This window comes from Cricetulus griseus, chromosome 8 (genome assembly GCF_003668045.3).
Source record: "Cricetulus griseus strain 17A/GY chromosome 8, alternate assembly CriGri-PICRH-1.0, whole genome shotgun sequence".
In the NCBI taxonomy this organism is placed as follows: domain Eukaryota; kingdom Metazoa; phylum Chordata; class Mammalia; order Rodentia; family Cricetidae; genus Cricetulus; species Cricetulus griseus.
The window spans coordinates 6600812-6619074 of NC_048601.1; positions in this window are offsets into that span (position 1 = coordinate 6600812).

An 18263-nucleotide genomic window follows, 5' to 3' on the forward strand; every position below is an offset into this window, starting at 1 on the left:
AGTTCGAGAACATATAGTCGAAAAATTGTTTTACATACACACACAAAAATTTCATGCATGTAAGATTATATATACATTGAGCAAATTTTTTAAAGATTTATTTATTTATTATGTACCGTGTCTTGCCTGCATGTATGCCTGCGGGCCAGAAGAGGGCACCAGATCTCATTACAGATGGTTGTGAGCCAACATGTGGTTGCTTGGAATTGAACTCAGGACCTCCGGAAGAGCAGCCAGTGCTCTTAACCTCTGAGCCGTCTCTCCAGCCCCATACTGAGCTATTTTAAAGACCTTTTATTCATCATTGTATGTATATATGATGGATGTGGATGTGGGCGTGTGTGCACTGTGGCTTGCATATGGTAGCCAGAGAACAATTTTGTGATGTCAGTTCTCTCCTTCAGCTTTTATGTGGGATCCAAGGATTGAACTTGGGTCATCAGATTTTCATGGCAAGTGCTTTTACCCTCTGACCCATCTTACAGACCTTACATATACACAATCAATAAATAGAGCAATTAAAACAAAGCATTTGTCACCAAGCAAGATTTTTGGTGGTACTGGGCATTGAATCCAGACCTTTGTGCACACCATTCAAGTGCTCTGTCAAGCAAGTTTTCTGCTGTTCCTTGACAGTCCGTATATACTGCCTTCCATGGAAGTGGACTATTATGCTGGGCAATTATCACTTAATTCTGTTGAGATATGTCCATGTATGAGCGTGAATATGAGCAAGAATAAAAATATTTCAATAGAGTTTGCATTTTCTAGGAAAAGGGGAACTTTATGTTCTGTGATTGTTTGTTTTTTTCCTTGATGATATGGTATATAATTTTCCATGTGTATTGAACATGGAATTTTCTGTTCTGCCTGACGGTCTCGCAGCCATACAGTCCCAAATAAACACACCAAGGCTTATATTAACTATAAACTGTTTGCCCAATGGCTCAGGCTTCTTATTGGCCAGCTCTCTCTCAATTATTAACCCATTCCCATTAAACTACCAATTGCCGTGAGGCTGTGGCTTACTGGGGAATACCCAGGAGTCCTATCCTCCAGGTAGCTACATGACGCCTCCCTTGCAACTCACTCTCTGCATTTCTCTTCTCAGCCTTCCCCTAGTCTGGTAGCCCCACCCATATTTCCTGCCTGGCTACATCCTGCCTGTCCATTGACCGAAACAGCTTTATTCAACAACCAATAAGATACATATATTCACAGCATGCAGTGTATGATAAATACTCTTTTTTTGTTGTCTTTCCCCATGCTTTGTTTTAACTCTTGCCATATCTAGGCTTTCAGTTAAACCATAGACAAGTGGTCATCCGTTCCTTTTTAGAATCTCTAAGATGGCCTTCTATCAGGGCCCATTTATTGGAAATCTATTCCATCCTGCCACGAGTTCAGAGAGCCTCGACTCCTATTGTCTTTGAGATATTAGCTTAATGGCTGCAGGATGCCCTAGCCTCGGTGGTGAATGGCTCCTATCTAACAGTAGACTTGGGCCCAGGTGAGTTTACCCTCACTCTGAAGGCGAGGTGATACGTGCAGCTATGAAGGGCCCGATGGCCAAGTAGTACCTGCAACTACAGAGTGTCTTTAGGATTAAGGGCTAGTTGCTCTTTATACATAATAACAAGTCTTCTGCCATTGTCCCCACCTTTGGTTGGTTACTTAAGATTGATGCACGAATAAACTGCCCTCCTGATATTATCCTATGTCTCCATCTTTGCTTTAATGCCTATAGCTAGCCTTCCTTCATCCACACTCCCCCACTCAGGACCAGACCCAGGGCTGCTAGGCTGGTCTCAGTCGAAGCCTCGAAGACACCCAGCCCCAACAGCCTCCACTGAGCTTGACTTATCAGGCCATGTTGAAAGTTCATCACATTTAAATTTTCCAAATGTCTCTATTTGGTACTCTTTAAGAGAGGGTTTCCCACCAGACCTGGGGCTTGCCCAATTGGCTAGGCTGACTGGCCAGGAAGCCTCAGGGATCCTGCCGTCTCTATCTTCCTAGTGCTGAGATTACAGGCTTCTGTGCCCAACTTTTTATGGGCTTTTGGGGGGGGGGTCATGCTTGTGCAGTAACTGATGAAATCACCACAGCCCTGCAGCAATAGGTTTTTACCACTGCACTGTTACGGTAAACCTTTCCGCCAAAGCCATTGGTATAGATTTTCATTTATTGATACAACTTTAAGGTCAATCTTGTGATAGATATATGTCTCCTCTTGTTTAGGTATTGTGTTTATACAGATCTTTTACTTATAATAGTCAGAACTTATAATTAGGTTAGTTAGGTTTTCTAGATTTACAGAGATGTATTTGAGATGGTTAGATATTCTTCAGACCTTTCAAAGACCTACAGAAATATGGCATTTAAATGGTTTAGGGTTTTTCTTGGCAGTGAGACACAACTGCTCTTGGCACACCAATTACGTCAGAAAGGAGGATGGGCATTGGAGAAACTGGTTATGGAGTTTGCTTTCAACATGGCAAGATTAGCCATTTGGGCAAGAAATTGCTCTTGCCTGGACTGTTTGTTGCTGTATAAATTGGACATGCAGGACCCACAAGAAAGTGACTGCTGAACTTGCAAAACAAGACAGTACTGAAGGGTTCCTGTTGAAATGGAGAAGTGTGCCAGACACACTGTGGCCTATGGGCTGAAGATGGATGCCCCAACGTTACAGAGGAACTTTGGGTGACTGTCCAGGTAGCGTATTTCTCTGTCAATTTTAGAGTTTATATATTTTCCTTCTGTGGTCTTTGATAGAGTTGAAGACAGATAATTATGGTTATAGTTTTCTTCAGTTATTGTAAAAGATAAGTTATCCTTTTATTTAGACAGAAAAGAGGAGATGATGGGGAATGTACTTCTGTGTATGTTTATCTTATTGATTGGCCAAAATACTGTTTGGCCAATGAGACAGCAAGTTAGACAGGACTAGGAGTCAAAGAGGATTCTGGGAAATGTAGTATTGAAGTGGTGGTCCAGGCAGGAAGTGACATAGCAAGGAGACTCATATTTAAGCAAGAAGAAACAGGAAGTGTCCCTTTTCCCCTTCGCCTCCTCCAGGGCAGGATGTGAGCCACCGGCAAGAGAAGGTGCCAGCAGAAGGCATCCTCTATAAGATAAGTCTTATAAAATATATAGATTTATGATAAATAAGACTGAGCTAACAGATGAGAATCTTAGTCATTGGCCAAGCAGCTTTGTACCTAATATGTCTCTATATTATTTTGTGCATCCACACGGCGGGCAGAACTTGGACAGCTGGCGGAGACCGCCAACGTGGCGGTGGGGCTCGGGCGGCTTTTGGCAGAAAGATTTAACGTCACACTGCACAACCACAGAGAACTTAAACTTGTACAGTATAGGTCAAGCTAGGGCGGCAGTAAACAGGTGTTAGAGGGTGCCACCGCCACACCACACCACACCATGCTGTTTCACAGTTACAAAGAGGTACAAGGGTGCGGGTGTTTGAACACCTGGTCCTCAGCCGACGGTGCTGCTTTGGGAGGTGGTGGACCCTTTAGGGTGTGGCCAAGCCAGGGCTGTAGAGACGTGCCTTGAGGGTTGTGGGCTAGCCCCATTCCAACCAGTGTTAGCTGTGAGCAGCACTTCCACTACCACAAATGGAGACCAGCCAGTCTTCCTTCTCTGCCACAGTGGATGTCTCCTTACACTGTGAGCCTGGGCTAACCCATCACTACCTAAGTTGTTTCATTGGGTGTCCTGTCTGGGCAATAAGAAGATGACCAATACATTCATCATCTGTGGCTGTGCGCCCTATATGGTCTGGTGCTGTATTTTCACACAGCTGCCAATGCAATAGGTTTCCTACGTCATCGTTGTCAGCGACACTTGAGTAACATGCTGTGCATGACTTTGGGATGGCTACAAGAGGAATTTGGGGCTTCAGTCACAACCTATGGGACGACCACTATCTGTGAGCTTTGTCATCGACCAGAATATTATGTGGTATCTGTCTGTCTTTACCAATTCAAGCTCTAGACCTGAACTTTTCACCACTGTAAAATTAACTGTATACATGACATTTTGTATTCTGTCTCAAGAGGTTTATTAAAACCATTTCAATTGACTCTCAATTGAATGAAGAAGTTGGGCTGAAGAAAACGGTGAGAATGTATTCTAGTTTCAACTATCTCTTCAACATGCCAATTTTATTTATTATTATTATTATTATTATTATTATTATTATTATTATTATTTTATTTTGAGACAGGGTAACTCACTCTGTAGACCAGGCTGGCCTAGCACTCACAGAGATTCACCAGCCTCTGCCTCCCGAGTGCCAGAATTAAAGGCGTGCGTCACCATTGCCTGACTACAGTTTTACTTCTTTGTCTCGATCTGTATGGCTTTTATTTATATTTCCCTCTTGTTTTTTTTATTAATAATTGCTTTATTGAACTGTTGGGAACCCTGAGTAGGGTACAGCCTTAGCGGGGAGGTGTAATTTAGTTTTTCACCATTAGAAATGGTGCTGTCCTGGCTAGGGAGAAGGATCAGCGGATTAAGCGTTTGACCTGCAAGCCAGATAACTATAGAGTTTGGAACCCTGGAACCCACATAAACGCCTGGTACACATGGCTGCCTGCCTGTACTCCCAGCCTCTTTAGATGGTAGAGACCAAGATTCCCTCAGTTAGTTAAGAAGACTGGGTGTGTTGATGAGCAATGAGGGGTGACTCCTGACATTTACTGAGACTTTTTCCGTCAGTGCTGATTCTGAACCCAGGCCCTCACACTTCCTTGATAAGTGCACTGCCACTGAGCTACACCCAAGGTCGGTGGTTTATGTCAGAATATGACGCTTTCGCTTTATGCATTGTTAAGATGTTTATACCTCCTTTTGTTGGAGGATGGCCTTTTATTATTTAATTTAAATTATTTTATGTGCCAGGTCGTTTATTTTGCCTGTGTGTCATGTGCCTGCAGAACTTGTGGAGGCCTGAAGAGGGCATCAGATTCCCTGGAACCGGAGTTACACAAGGCCAAGAGCCACCAAGTGAGTGCTGGGAGTTGAACCTGTGTCCTCAGCAAGACCAGGCCATGCTCTTAGCCTCTGAGCCATCTCTCCAGCCCCAGCAATGTCTATGTTTTAAAGTCTTCTAGGCCTTTACTAATTTGACTTCTGCATGTTCCATTGGTTATGACAGGAGTGTCAAAATTTAAAAGATCATCTTGGCTGTGCTTTCCACCTTTCATTTTGATAGGTTTTATTTTATTTTATTTATTTTTTGTTTCATTTATTTTTGAAGTTTTGCTTCTAGGACCATGTACATTACTGAGCTGTTTATTATGGTTCAGTGTCCACTTTGTGTCTGGCTGCATTCCTCTATCTGAAGCCTACTTTGTCTCAAATTTGTATAGCTATTTTAGCTGTGTGAAATGAATCAGTTGTGTGCCCAGGTCTTTCTGCACACGACTGCCGATTTGTACCCCAGCCCCAACAGCTCTTTTCTTATTTCAATTGGCTTTGGGTGGTTCACACCTTTTCATCTTTCTTCTTTTGATCACACTTTAATTTGAGTTTTATGTAAACCCTTTGCACTTGATCCATTTGGTTTGTCTAATCGGACTGTCTTTGCTTTTTAAAGTGAGTATTATGACCATTTCAGTGCAGTTACTGATACAATGCTAGTAAATCTGCCATTTTGCCTTTTTCCCTATTTGCTCCATGTTCTCAGTGTATGTGTGTACACACATACTTATATCTACAATATGTGTAAACATATACATATATACATACATTTTCTTATTTTCCCTCCGCTCTTGGTGTGTAAGTTATGAACCCCCCCTTAAGAGAGTTTTCATAGTTGCTGTAGGCTTTTTAGCGTGCCCTCTTATTATAATCTGCCTGGTTCATATAGATTACACTACAAGATGCATCGAATGTGTGAGAGTAATTATGTAGTTGTCTCTGAAATGTCCTGGCTGATTTCCCCTTGTTCTTCCTCTGGCTGTCCTCACTGCCTCTGAGTCTAATTCGCTCAGTTCAGTGCTCAGCTGTACTGTCATGCTCTCTGGCTTTTACATTTATAACTCCCCTGTGATTTTCTCTCTAAAATTCCACAAGTTTTATGTAGTGCTCTTATTTCTTTTAATTCTGAACATTTATAATGACCATTTTGACTTCTGAACTTAGGAATTATTTAGAAATATATTTCTAGCCTTCCAGGATACTTTTATTTTTCATTCACTTTGGGTCCCCCTCCAATTAAGTTGCATAATGATAGAATATTTTGATATAAATGACCAGTTATTTGGAAATTGTTGAAGATTTATTTCACGGTTGCTTATTCAGGTTTTATTAACCATTTCAAGTGTATGTAGGGGGAAAATGAATTGTTCGTTTGCTGGGTGCCACATGTCCTCTCCGCATGTCATCTGTCCTTTTATCTGTAAAATCCAGATTGTTAGCTGTATCACTGAATCTGGTTGGTGTTGACTGTCAACGTGACAAGCTCTGGAGTCACTGAAGGGACAGTCGGTGAGGAATTTCTAGACTCAGTCCATTGATGTGGCGTGTAGTTATCTTTCCTGTTGCTACAATTGAAGGGACCAGCTCCCCATTTCAGCAGCCATGACAGTCTAACACATGCTTGCCTGACCTTGCCTTGGTCACTATGACGAGCAGAGCATAGCAACTGCCCATGGGATTGACATGTAAAACAATCTTGTTTCTAATTCAAATAAAAAAAAAGAAATTAGGCTAATGAACAATGCTACAATGGCATTTAAGTGTTACATGAGAAGGAGAAGGAGTGGGGCTGGGGGTGGCTGGCACCAGGGAGGGTTGTTATGGACCATAACAACCAGTTGGCCAATCAACTCAGGGCAAGTCCTCCAAGCCTGGAGGCACACCAATCCTGAGCCTGTGCGTACCCCTAGACATTCCCCTTATGCTGTCCTATAAGATCTCTGTCCTATGGTTTCTCGGGGTCTTTCCCCAGCCATCTGACATGGTGGATGGATGAAAGGCCTGAGCTAGTGGGGTTAACTCATTAAACAACTGCAATAAAAGACTCATTACTTTTGCATCGAAATGGGCCTTTTGGTGATTTGGGGGTTCAGAATTTGGGCACAACAAGGGCTAAATGCAGATCCTTAGAACTCATTAAAAAATAAAACAACAACAACAAAATAAAGCAGGCACGGTGACATCCACCTATAATCCTGGCACTGGGGGGATGGAGACAGGAGACTCCTGGGGTGTGCTGTCCAGCTAGTCAAGTCCAACCAGTGGGCGCCCAGGATCAGTTAGAGACCCTGTCTCAAAAATGAAGACAGAGAGAAATGGAGGAAGACACCTGAGGCTCTGGCCTCCACATACATGCACCATGCACACACGTGTGTATGTGTACAACCCCTAACGCGCTCGCGCACACACGGGCATGCACAGATTGACATAAAAACTAAGCTAAGAGAAGCTGGTAAACAAGGAGGACCCTAAGAGAGACATACATGGTCCCCTGGAGAAGGGGAGAGGGTCAAGGTCTCCTGAGCAAATTGGGAGCATGGGAAGAGCGGGGAGGGAGCTAGGAGAATGAGAAGGGGAAAGAGGAGGGATGTGGAGGACATGAGGGAGCAGAGAGGTTGAGTCAGGGGAAGAATAGATGATAACAAGAATGGAGACACCAAAATAGAGGGAGACATTTTAGGTTTACAGAGAAATCAGGCACTAGGGAAATGTCTGGAGATCTACAAAGATGACAACAGCTAACAATCTAAACAACAGAGGAGAGGCTACCTTAAATGCCCTCCCCTGATAATGAGATTGATGACTGACTTCTATGCTACCTGATAGCCCTCATCCAGCAGCTGGTGGAAGTAGAAGCAGACACCCACAACTAATCACTGAACTGAACTGGAATCCAGTTGCAGAGAAGGACGAGTGATGAGCAAAAGGGTCCAGACCAGGCTGGTGAAACCCACAGAAACAGCTGACCTGAACAATGGGGAGCTCTTGGTCCCCAGACTGATAGCTGGGAAACCAGCATGGGACTGATCCAGACCCCAGGAACATGGGTTTCAGTGAGGAAACCTCGGAAATCTATGGGACCTCCTGTAGTAGTTCAGTACTTATCCCTAGCATAGGTGTGGACTTTGGGAGCCCTTTCCACATAGAGGAATACTCCCTGAGCCAAGACACATGGGGGTGGCCTAGGCCCTATCCCAAAGGATAAGACAGACTCTGATGACACCCTAGGGAAGGCCTCACCCCTCCAGGGGGAGCAGAAAGGATATGTGATAGGTAGGGTTTTAGTTGGGGGGGGGGTAAAGGGGGGAGAAGGAACTGGGATTGACATGTAAAACAATCTTGTTTCTAATTCAAATAAAAAAAAGAAATTAGGCTAATGAACAATGCTACAATGGCATTTAAGTGTTACATGAGAAGGAGAAGGAGTGGGGCTGGGGGTGGCTGGCACCAGGGAAGAAGGAAAATTAGAAACTGAGATGGGCTAAAAGCTAGGCCTCATTAGCAAAACAATTAGCCAAGAGATTCCTGGAAGAAACGGAAAGTGCTGTTCTCAGAGCACAGGGATGATGAGAAAGCAAGAAGGCTCCCTGCTGGCACAAAGAACAGAACAGCCTTCCATCTAGTCAAGCCAGACACACACCATTCCCTTCCTTCACCTGAAGCCCAGCCAAAGCAGGGCCTGCACCCCTAAGCTCTTAGAAAAATGAGAGGCAGGGGAGACGTGGAAGATAGTACAAGATGGTTTACAAGATTCAGGAAAAAAGCTATCCCGTCGATGCTTGCTTTCTCCTTTGATGGAGTCCAGAACCCCAGCCCATAGTTTGGTCCTTCTACGTGTAATGGTTTATACTGATGGCCAACTTGACAAGATCTAGACTCACCTTGGAGACAAATCTCTGGGCGTTCTGTGAAGGATCTTTCTAGATCAGGGTAATGGGGGTGGGGAGACAGTGTCACTCCGTTCCCTGCGTCCTGGCCTAAGAGACAGGGAGTGAACCAGCTGAGTGCCGTCGCTGTTCGTGTTTCCTGACTGCAGATGCAGTGGGTCCTTCTGCCTCAAGCTTGTGATGCCAGGGCCTCCCGCCATGGTGGATTGCATTCCAGGGCCTCCCGCCATGGTGGATTGCATTCCAGGGCCTCCCGCCATGGTGGATTGCATCCTCAAGCATGTGTCAGAGTAACCCTCTCACCTGTAGCTGGTTCTGCTAGTGTGTTTTATTGTGTTAGACCCACAATAAACTGGGTAGCAGCACCCCAGTGGCTCTCTTCCCACTTCACCACTCATGAAAATGCACATTTTCTCAAACGCCTTTTAAAAGGACTCCATCTTGTGTCAATTTGACTTAAAACTTGAGGACACGACCTCTAATTAGCCTAATTCACTCTTGTTGGGATTCATGGTATACAGAAGCCCGAGACAGAATGGCTGGCTTGTGGAGTGGTCAGAACCTATACATTCATCACAGAGATCTACCTGCCCCTGCCTCCTGAGGGCCCAGGTTAAAGTGGATGCCATCGTACCTAGCTCTAGCCCTGTTTTGTGTGATGCTGGGGACTGAAGCCAGGGTATCATGTATACTAGACAAGCACTCTTCCAACTGAAACACACACCTATCCTCTCCATTTATGTTAATGTTCTGACATCTCAAAGTATCTAAGCTTAGAATATCTCTGTTCTCCCCAATGAGCAAGGATGTAATGGTATTGCCTATGATTTGTAATTCTAACATTTACATTCATATGCCAGTTATGACTGCTTTGACTGTATAAATATATATTTGGATAACCACTATTATATTTTCTGATGTACTTTACTTAATGCCAGCTTATTACTATTTTTTAGCCTACCATTTCTTTCTCCCGGGGTCATTTTTATCTTGCATCTCATATACGTTTATTATAATTTAGTAACTAACTGGGTTCTATGTGCACCTAAATGATTGTGTTGAAAAAAAAAATCTTTATTTTGCCTTCATTGTGAATGTGGCTGAGTTTGTTATGTACTTCTGGGGTCACAATACTTTTAACAGAAAACAGCACCATGGTTCCTAGCAGAATACCAGACACTGAGGGCTATGGTTTAAAGGAAAATGTACCCCTAGGTTCGTGTGTCCCCTGTGGGAGACACCCTGTAGGAAGATTGTGATGCCTTTAAGAGGTGGAATCTCACTGGAGGAAATGGACCACTGGGGGTGGGCCTTGGGGTTTTATAGCCCATCTGCACTTCCTGTTCTCTCTCTGTCTCTCTGTCTCTGTCTCTGTCTCTGTCTCTCTCTCTGTCTCTCTCTCTGTCTCTCTCTCTGTCTCTCTCTCTGTCTCTCTGTCTCTGTCTCTGTCTCTGTCTCTGTCTCTGTCTCTCTGTCTCTCTCTCTGTCTCTCTGTCTCTGTCTCTGTCTCTGACTTGCTGAATGTAAGTTGGCTGTCCTCCTCACATTCTTGCTGCCAAGCCTTCCTTGCCATGACTGAGTCTTCCCTCTAGAACCTGTGCTGGAACACTTTCTCCCTTAAGCTGCTTTTGTCGAGTATTTGATAACAGAAAAGTAACTAAGACACCTAGGAATGAGTGGGTGAGTGAGTTGTTATGTGAACCCATGAGAGTCTGTTAATGGGTCTCAAGAATTTATTTAGGTACAAAATGGGGATAAATACTCACTGATACAGAATAGATTAGATGCCACTGCGATCCAGCTACTGTGTCATGCCATTCTGCCCAGGGAGCTGGGGTCCAGCCGCTAGAGTGAGAAAGTGAGAGAGCTCAACCCTCCCCCTCAGCTTTTAAGCAGTCAGGTACACAGACAAGACCACACCCTAGGGCTTGCTGCCCCAAATGTCATTGGCTAAATGGACTGAAATCCCACAATACATCTCCCCTTTTTTTTTCTAAATAAGGTTCTAGTCCTAACAAACTATATACAATAAAAATAACTAGCAAGTATTGTGCGGAAGAAAGAAAAGGTAATAACATAAATAAAAATGAAACTACAACCATCAAAAACAGCGTCAAGCAAGAAACACATTCTAAATGTCCAAGCAATAGGTAATTGGCAAATTACAGAGATTATTCTGATATCTGCCCTATCCTGAAGAGTCTAAGTCTTGTGCCTAATATACCCTAGCTAAGATACGAGAGGATTTTTAACTGTCACTATCTAATCTTCAACCCTAACAAAGACCTGAAAAGGAAAATAATTACCTGAGCAAGCAGGAAGTGCAAGCAAGTGACTTCCAAAAAGTGCAAGAAACGACAGAGACAGCTGGTTACCTGGACAGTCACCCAAAGTCTCTCTGCAGGGTTGGGGTGACCAGCTTTGGCTATAAGCCTAGAATATCCGACTAACCATTTTCAGAAGCAGAAAATTTCGGAAGACTGTCCTACCTGTCTTAGCAATGTTTAGCTGTTGTTTTTCCTTGAGTCCTGTTTGTCCAGATTGGACAGCATGCTTACTGTCAGCAGTTGCAAGGGAAAGTTCTTTGCCCAATAGGCCGGTTTTGTCAAGAAGAAAACAAGATGCAAACGGAGTTTCCTTGATAACCAACATCCTCCCGGAAACAGATAGTCCTGCCAGGATCAGTTGTGTCTTACATCAACAGAACTTTAAGTGATTAAAACATTTAAATGCCATATTCTGTAGGTCTTTGAAGTGTTTGAAGGTTACCTATCTATGCAGAGTCCATCTCTGGGCATCTAGAGAACCTAACTAACATAAGTATAAGTATGACAAACATGGGTGACTATTAACCTGTAACTCTTAATAACCTAGATAGCCTAAAGACTAAAGCTTCACATTATAAAAATAAACAATCTTTAAACAGATGTAAAGCATGAGGACAATGACCTCAAAATTATAACAATATATAAAGTACCTTAATCAGAGTTAGAAATATATAGTGCAATATGACAAAAATATCCTTAATTTGTATCAATATACAAAATATCCTAAGTAGAAGTAGAAACATATAGATACTGTATGACAAAAGTAATTTTACATTTGTACCAATATACAAAAATATTGTAAACAGAAGTAGGAATATATATATAATATGACAAATATAATTTTGAATTTGTATCAACATACAAATTATCTGAAACTAGAATACAAAAATACTTTTACATTTGTATCCATATACAAGAATCCATACCAATGCGAGATTATCTAAAAGTAATAGTTGCTAATATAGTTTTACAAGTAGAAACAATAATCTGCCTTATTATCTTATCCTATCTATTCCCCTTTTTTTCTATACCAAACAAGATTTCTGAGTTTAATTTCTATCTGCCCCCAACCCTATAACAACTTAATAACAAACACTTACAGATGACAATTATCCATAACCCTGAGAAAAACCAAAAACCCATCCATCCCACACTTCTGCTTATTAAGAGGTCTCTCCTTTTTGAATCGAATCTTTATTAATTTTGATGGTATCCATAGCTCTTCTTCTCCTGTGGAAACAAAAGCAAAACCCCTTCCCCAATGAACACATGTCCTGGTTTCCACTCTGAGGTCAACACATCCTTAAAGTATACTTGCTGATTTAATTCTGTAGCTTTTCCTGTTGTCCAGTGTCTCTCAGGAGCTGTTGTTCTTTTCTCATTAGCATTTAGAAAATGTAAGGTTATTAAGGCATCATGCAGTCTACTTCTGAGGGCATTTACTGCCCCTTTCTGTTTTCTAAGGTGCAATTAGATCTTTCTACAACCACTTGTCCATGTCTTGACTCTGGTGAGTGATTCACAATATTTGGTAAAGTCAGTGAATGTTTTCCTTCTTAAATGATAGAACCATCTTATTGTATTTCACAGACTTATTAATTCTTATCTGGAGAACTTGATCACATCTATGAGTAAAAACTGCAAAGTAGACTTTTCTCTTGTAGATCGATACAGTGCTTTAATCTTGCTGACTCTTGAAATAAGTTCATGTGGAAATGGTTATTTGGAAGACTTACTATTCTGAATAGCCATGTTTCTTTGACAGAGAATTATATATTTGAGATTGGGGAATTTGATTAGGTGCCTAGAGAAGACGGCTGAAGCCTGAGCTGGGAATGACCAGCAACTCTGATACATAGATTAGCTTTCCTGTCTGTCCTACAGTAGTCAGTCACACAGAGGGTTTTCCTCTCTGGGATAGGCTTTTCAGAGAATCTGCTAGAAGGCAGGCTGAGGAAACAGGATGGACTCTAGCCACAGGGCAGATGAGTGCACCATACTTGCACGATGCCAAGCCACACAACCTGTTCGGTCATTCTCGCTTGCCTTGGGAGGTGTGTGCCGAGCTTTTATAGATAAGCCAGCTTATGTGCAGATGGCATTTTTGACCTCTTCTTTACATGTGAAACTGAGGAGAAGTATGTCTCTTATTGCTTGGCCACACTTGGTCTGATGGACCTCCATCAGCACCCTGATGCTTCTCTTTGAAGTAAAGCACTCAGTCAGGATGGACTCCCAGTGTAGACTTTAGAAATGCTCATTAGTTTACAAACGTTCTGCTCTGGCACAAGTACCTCATTTACCGGAGTGGCTACACTGATGGAAACAAGAGCTGAAGCATCAATTTACAATGGATGGAAGGAGGTGAGAGCAAGTGGACTCAATATATTGATCGCTGTTTGTTCCCTGGGGCATTTTCCAGAAAGCTCTTCGTATTTATTCATACCTTGTTCCAGAGGCATGTACTGAGGCAGTCTCTGGGAATGGGCCCCCGAGAGTGCAGTGTTCTTTGACAGTTAATGGGACAGGCGAAGGCCCCCTGTATGCCTCAGGTGTTAGGAACTAGCCTATTAATCATCTGGTTGTAAACGGGTTCCTACATGCTTTCAACTGATCTTGGTGCATTAAATGAGGCCTCCCACAAACAGCATAGGAACTGGTGCACCATAGTGATGTGCACATCTTTATTGCATATGCTATGAAAGAAAATTGAGTTTTTAAAATAAAAATGCTGTTTTTAGGGCTGGGGAGATGGCGCAGTGGTTAAGTATGCTTGCTTCTTTCCAGAGGACTTTGGGTCAGTTCCCAGCACCCAACTGGGGAGCTCCTAATCACCTGTAACTCCAACTTCAGGGGACCCAACAACTCTGTCCTCTTGAGGGCACCCGAACTCATGTCCTTTTACCTGCATACAGGTACATGCACACACGTGCATGTGTGCGCGCACACACACACACACACACACACACACACACACCACATATGTACACACACATACACACACACACATGTACACAGACATGCACACACATACACACACATGTACACACACATGCACACACATACACACACATGTACACACACATGCACACACATACACACACATGCACACACATACATGCACACACATACACACACGTGCACACACATGCACACACACATACACACATGCATTAGCACACGCACACATACACACACACACACAAAAAAAAAAAAACAGTAACAATAAAGGGCTAGAGAGGTGGCTCAGTGATTAAGAACACTTGTTGCTCCTACAGAAGACGTGGGTTCAGTTCCTAGGGCCCATGCAGTGGTTCACAACCATCTCTGACTTAAGTTCCAGGGGATTCAGTTCCCTTTTCTGACCTCTGCGAATGCCAGGGTTGTGTTATGCGTACATATGCACCATCAAAACACTCACACACATAAAACAAAACAAATCTAAAAAGATAAAAAAAAAAATCATGGTATTACTTATGGGAAAACTTTTAAGCCTAGCCTAAAGTTGTTCTCTCACTTTTTATATAAGAAGTGAACTCTAAGGCTTATGCACCTCTAACAGGGTGTTGCTGTGGAAAGCGCTGGTGCTGGGGTTGGAGAGATGGCTCAGTGGTTAGGCAGGGTTACTTACTGCTTTTGCAGAGGACCTGTGTCTACTGTGTGGGTGCTGAGAACCAAACCTGGGTTTGTTTAAACAGCAACCAATTAGAAAAATAATAAAAAAATGAGCACAATTATTTTTTGGTCTAAATCCCAAATTGCTATAACCTTTGATTTTAACATTGGTTTTTATTTACTTAGAGTTCTGACAGAATTTTTGAAGAGAGGGAAGATTGATGTTAAGTATCACATTTCTGTTTGGTTTTTTTTTGTAAGTCTTTGTATGAATGTTTATGATTGACTCTCATTGTTCTATTGCATCACACGTTGGATGTGTGTCTAAAATCCCACCGTCAATGAGAATGTATTGGCTACTTTTCTCATTACGTGACCCAAATACTTGACATTCTATGTCATGTTCTATGCACTAATGTTGGCTGTGCCATAGAGAGTGTTGGTAACACACTCCTGTGACCCCGTGGTGCTCTGGATATAAATTCTGGACCAGATGGATCTACACAGTGAATTCCTAGACAGCTGGGGTTACACAGTGAGACCTTGTCTCAGAAATAAAACTGTAGTAAAGCCTCACTCCTTTCATGAAGGTCTCTGCTAGCTGGGGGGTGTTCATTCCTTGCACTTCTAAGCTGCAGGCATGGCAGATGGCAACTGAAGAAACTCACTGATTTCAGACATGTCAAAGTAAGAAAGTTGTACATCTTGAAATTGCAAACATAGGGTGATGGCTAAGCAATAAATACATACACATTGAATACTTATTCAAATGTTGTCAGCTCTTTGTGTGCTCAAGAAAGCCTGCTCTGGTCTTGATCTTATTTTTCTGGGGATTGTGGTATTTGAATGAGAATGGCCACCACAGGCTCTTGAATGCCTGGCAGCGTTAGTGGCACTGTTTGTGAAGGATAAGGAGGTGTGGCCTTGTTAGAGGAGTCGGGTCACTTGGAGAGGGCTTTAAGATTTTGTTTCCAGTATGTCTCTGCCCTGTGGTTGCTGTCTCAACAGGTACTGTCTCTCAGCTACTGTCTCTATTGCCATGTCTCCTGCCTGTTGTCATGGTCCCCACCATAATGTCACAGGCTCACCCTCTGAAACTGTAAGCAAGTCCTCAATAAGAAACCCGATTGAAGACAAAAGTAAAGGTGTCAGTTAGAAGCTCACTATGCTTCCCCTGTGCTTAAGGAAGAAAATGCTTTGTAAATGGCTAAGTCTGTAAAAAGTAAAGTAACCCTCAATGAACTATTACAAATGTTCCTCAATTCCCAGGTCACAAAAGAATCCTACTCTGTTGTGTTTCGTAGGGGTCCTTCTCCTCCTCTCCCTCCTCCTCTCCCTCCCTCTCCTCTCCCTTGCTCTACTCCCCCTCCTCTTCCTTCTTCCCACCCTCCTCCTCCTCCTCCCCTTCCCTCTCCTCCTCCTTTCCCTCCCTCCCTCTCCTCTCCCTCCTCCTTCCTCTCCTCCCCTTCCTTCTCCTCTTCCCCTCCTCCCTCTGCTCCTCCTCTCTTCCTCCCTCTCCTCTTCCTCCCCTTCTTTTTCTTCTTCCCCTTCCTTCTCCTCTTCCCCTCCTCCTCGTCCTCCCCCTCCCTCCCTTCCTTCTTTTTAAGTGGTACAATAACCCAGCTGAGAAGACTTGATGCTGGGATTCTGCGTCCTTGGCTGGCCCCTTTCTGTGTTTCTGACTGTAGTTGACACAATGCACAGAGCGCTGCCAGTTGAACAATGAGAGGCTTACAAACAGGAACAAACAGAATGGGTCACCTTCACACCGTCTCAAGCCAAGCAGTGAAGGAGGATGACCTCTGAACTCTATCAAGATAGGAACCAGTCGGAGTCCGAGCAGAGACGAGGAAGAAGGCTCCAGAAGGCCTTCTGCCAGAGACAGAAGTTTCTTATATCTGGATGAAAGGACGGAAAATAGAATGAGGACAGTTACTGTTTCTACTTTATTTCTGTGTTTTCTTTTAGCGCCGTATCTGATTGTATTGTAATTAATTACTTTCTGTCTGTCTCTTTTCTTGGTGTCTGTCCAGAGCCTTGGTGGAGAATTGAGTGCAGACATGTCACATCAGCACACTGTTTGGTTTGCTCGTTTGGGGTTAACTTGGAGACCATTTGTTGGAGTTTGTTGCCTCAGGCCATCTTCTATTTTGGCTCCAGGACAGGACAGAAGCTGTCTCCCTCTCCCCTTGGTCATGTAGACAGCCCTGTGCTGAGAAGTTACACTGGCCTGGGAATCTCCTCTTCCTGGCATGCTCTGAATTTGCAATTCTGCTCAGAACTGAAGATTCATTAGAAGGAAGTTGATCTTGATATTTCAAGACTACTTCAGAAGCATTATCCTAGCCTAGCAGCTCAGAGTTTATTGCATGTCCTAAGGAGGGCTAAGTACCCCGACAAATTTTTGCTAATATTATCATTAAAGATATTTAGTTGCTAGTATTTCTGCAGCCACTGGAAATGGCTGCAATTACACACAGCAGATCTTTTTCTCCTTTCCAACTGAAAAAGCCCTAGAGATTCTGACTAATAGCCAACCTCTTCTGGGGACATCACTCACTATGAATTAGCCGCCTACAAGTCTAGATTATAGGAGACTAATGACCTGTCAGAGTCTGAGCCACGTGTATCATAATTTATAACAGGCATTTCAAGCCATATTTTGCTCCTGGTCAGCGGCTTTTGCCTTATTGATTTATTCGTGGAGTGCTAGGGGTTGCATGCAGACCCTGCGGCCTGCCAATCCGGTGCTCTGACCCAAGTCTCCCATCTGGCTTTGTTTTATTTTTTGAGACAGGATCGGCAGTAGCCCAGGCTGGTGTTCTTGATCCTATCTACCACTATTCCTAAGTGCTGGGACTGTGTCTCTTTAATTCATTCATTTTTCACATGCTTGAGGATTAAGTTGCTCGTGCTACACAAGTGCGTCACCAGGGAGCTACATCCCTCGGGTTTATCATCATCGTCATTCTTAAATGAAAAGCCACTGAACAGCGTTGTTTGGTTTGCAGCACTGGGGATCGAACCCAGCCTCCGTCCCTTGTGCCAGGTAAGAACCCTTGCAGTGAGCTTCATCTCCAGCAACAACACCGCACGCTAGGTGATCAGCTTTAAAAAATAAGATGATGATGGAATAAAGGTTCTGAGATAGCTTCTTACTAGATGATTGGTAAGTAAAATGGAAAAATGGGTGAGCAGTATTGCAGGGGGACACCGTAACCACAGGGCTAAAGGTGTGCTCAACCACACTCATCAGGGCGTGGTCAAGGCGATGTCAGGGTGACCGGGAGAGGTTTAAAGGTTAGGGAACGCACATGATGACCCTTTTTTTTTGTCCCTGCTTTATCGGCGGCGTGTGCTGCTTACTGTGTATCCTGCCAGCTGGCTAGGTGCTCAGTAAGTAAGGCATACTCCCTAATAA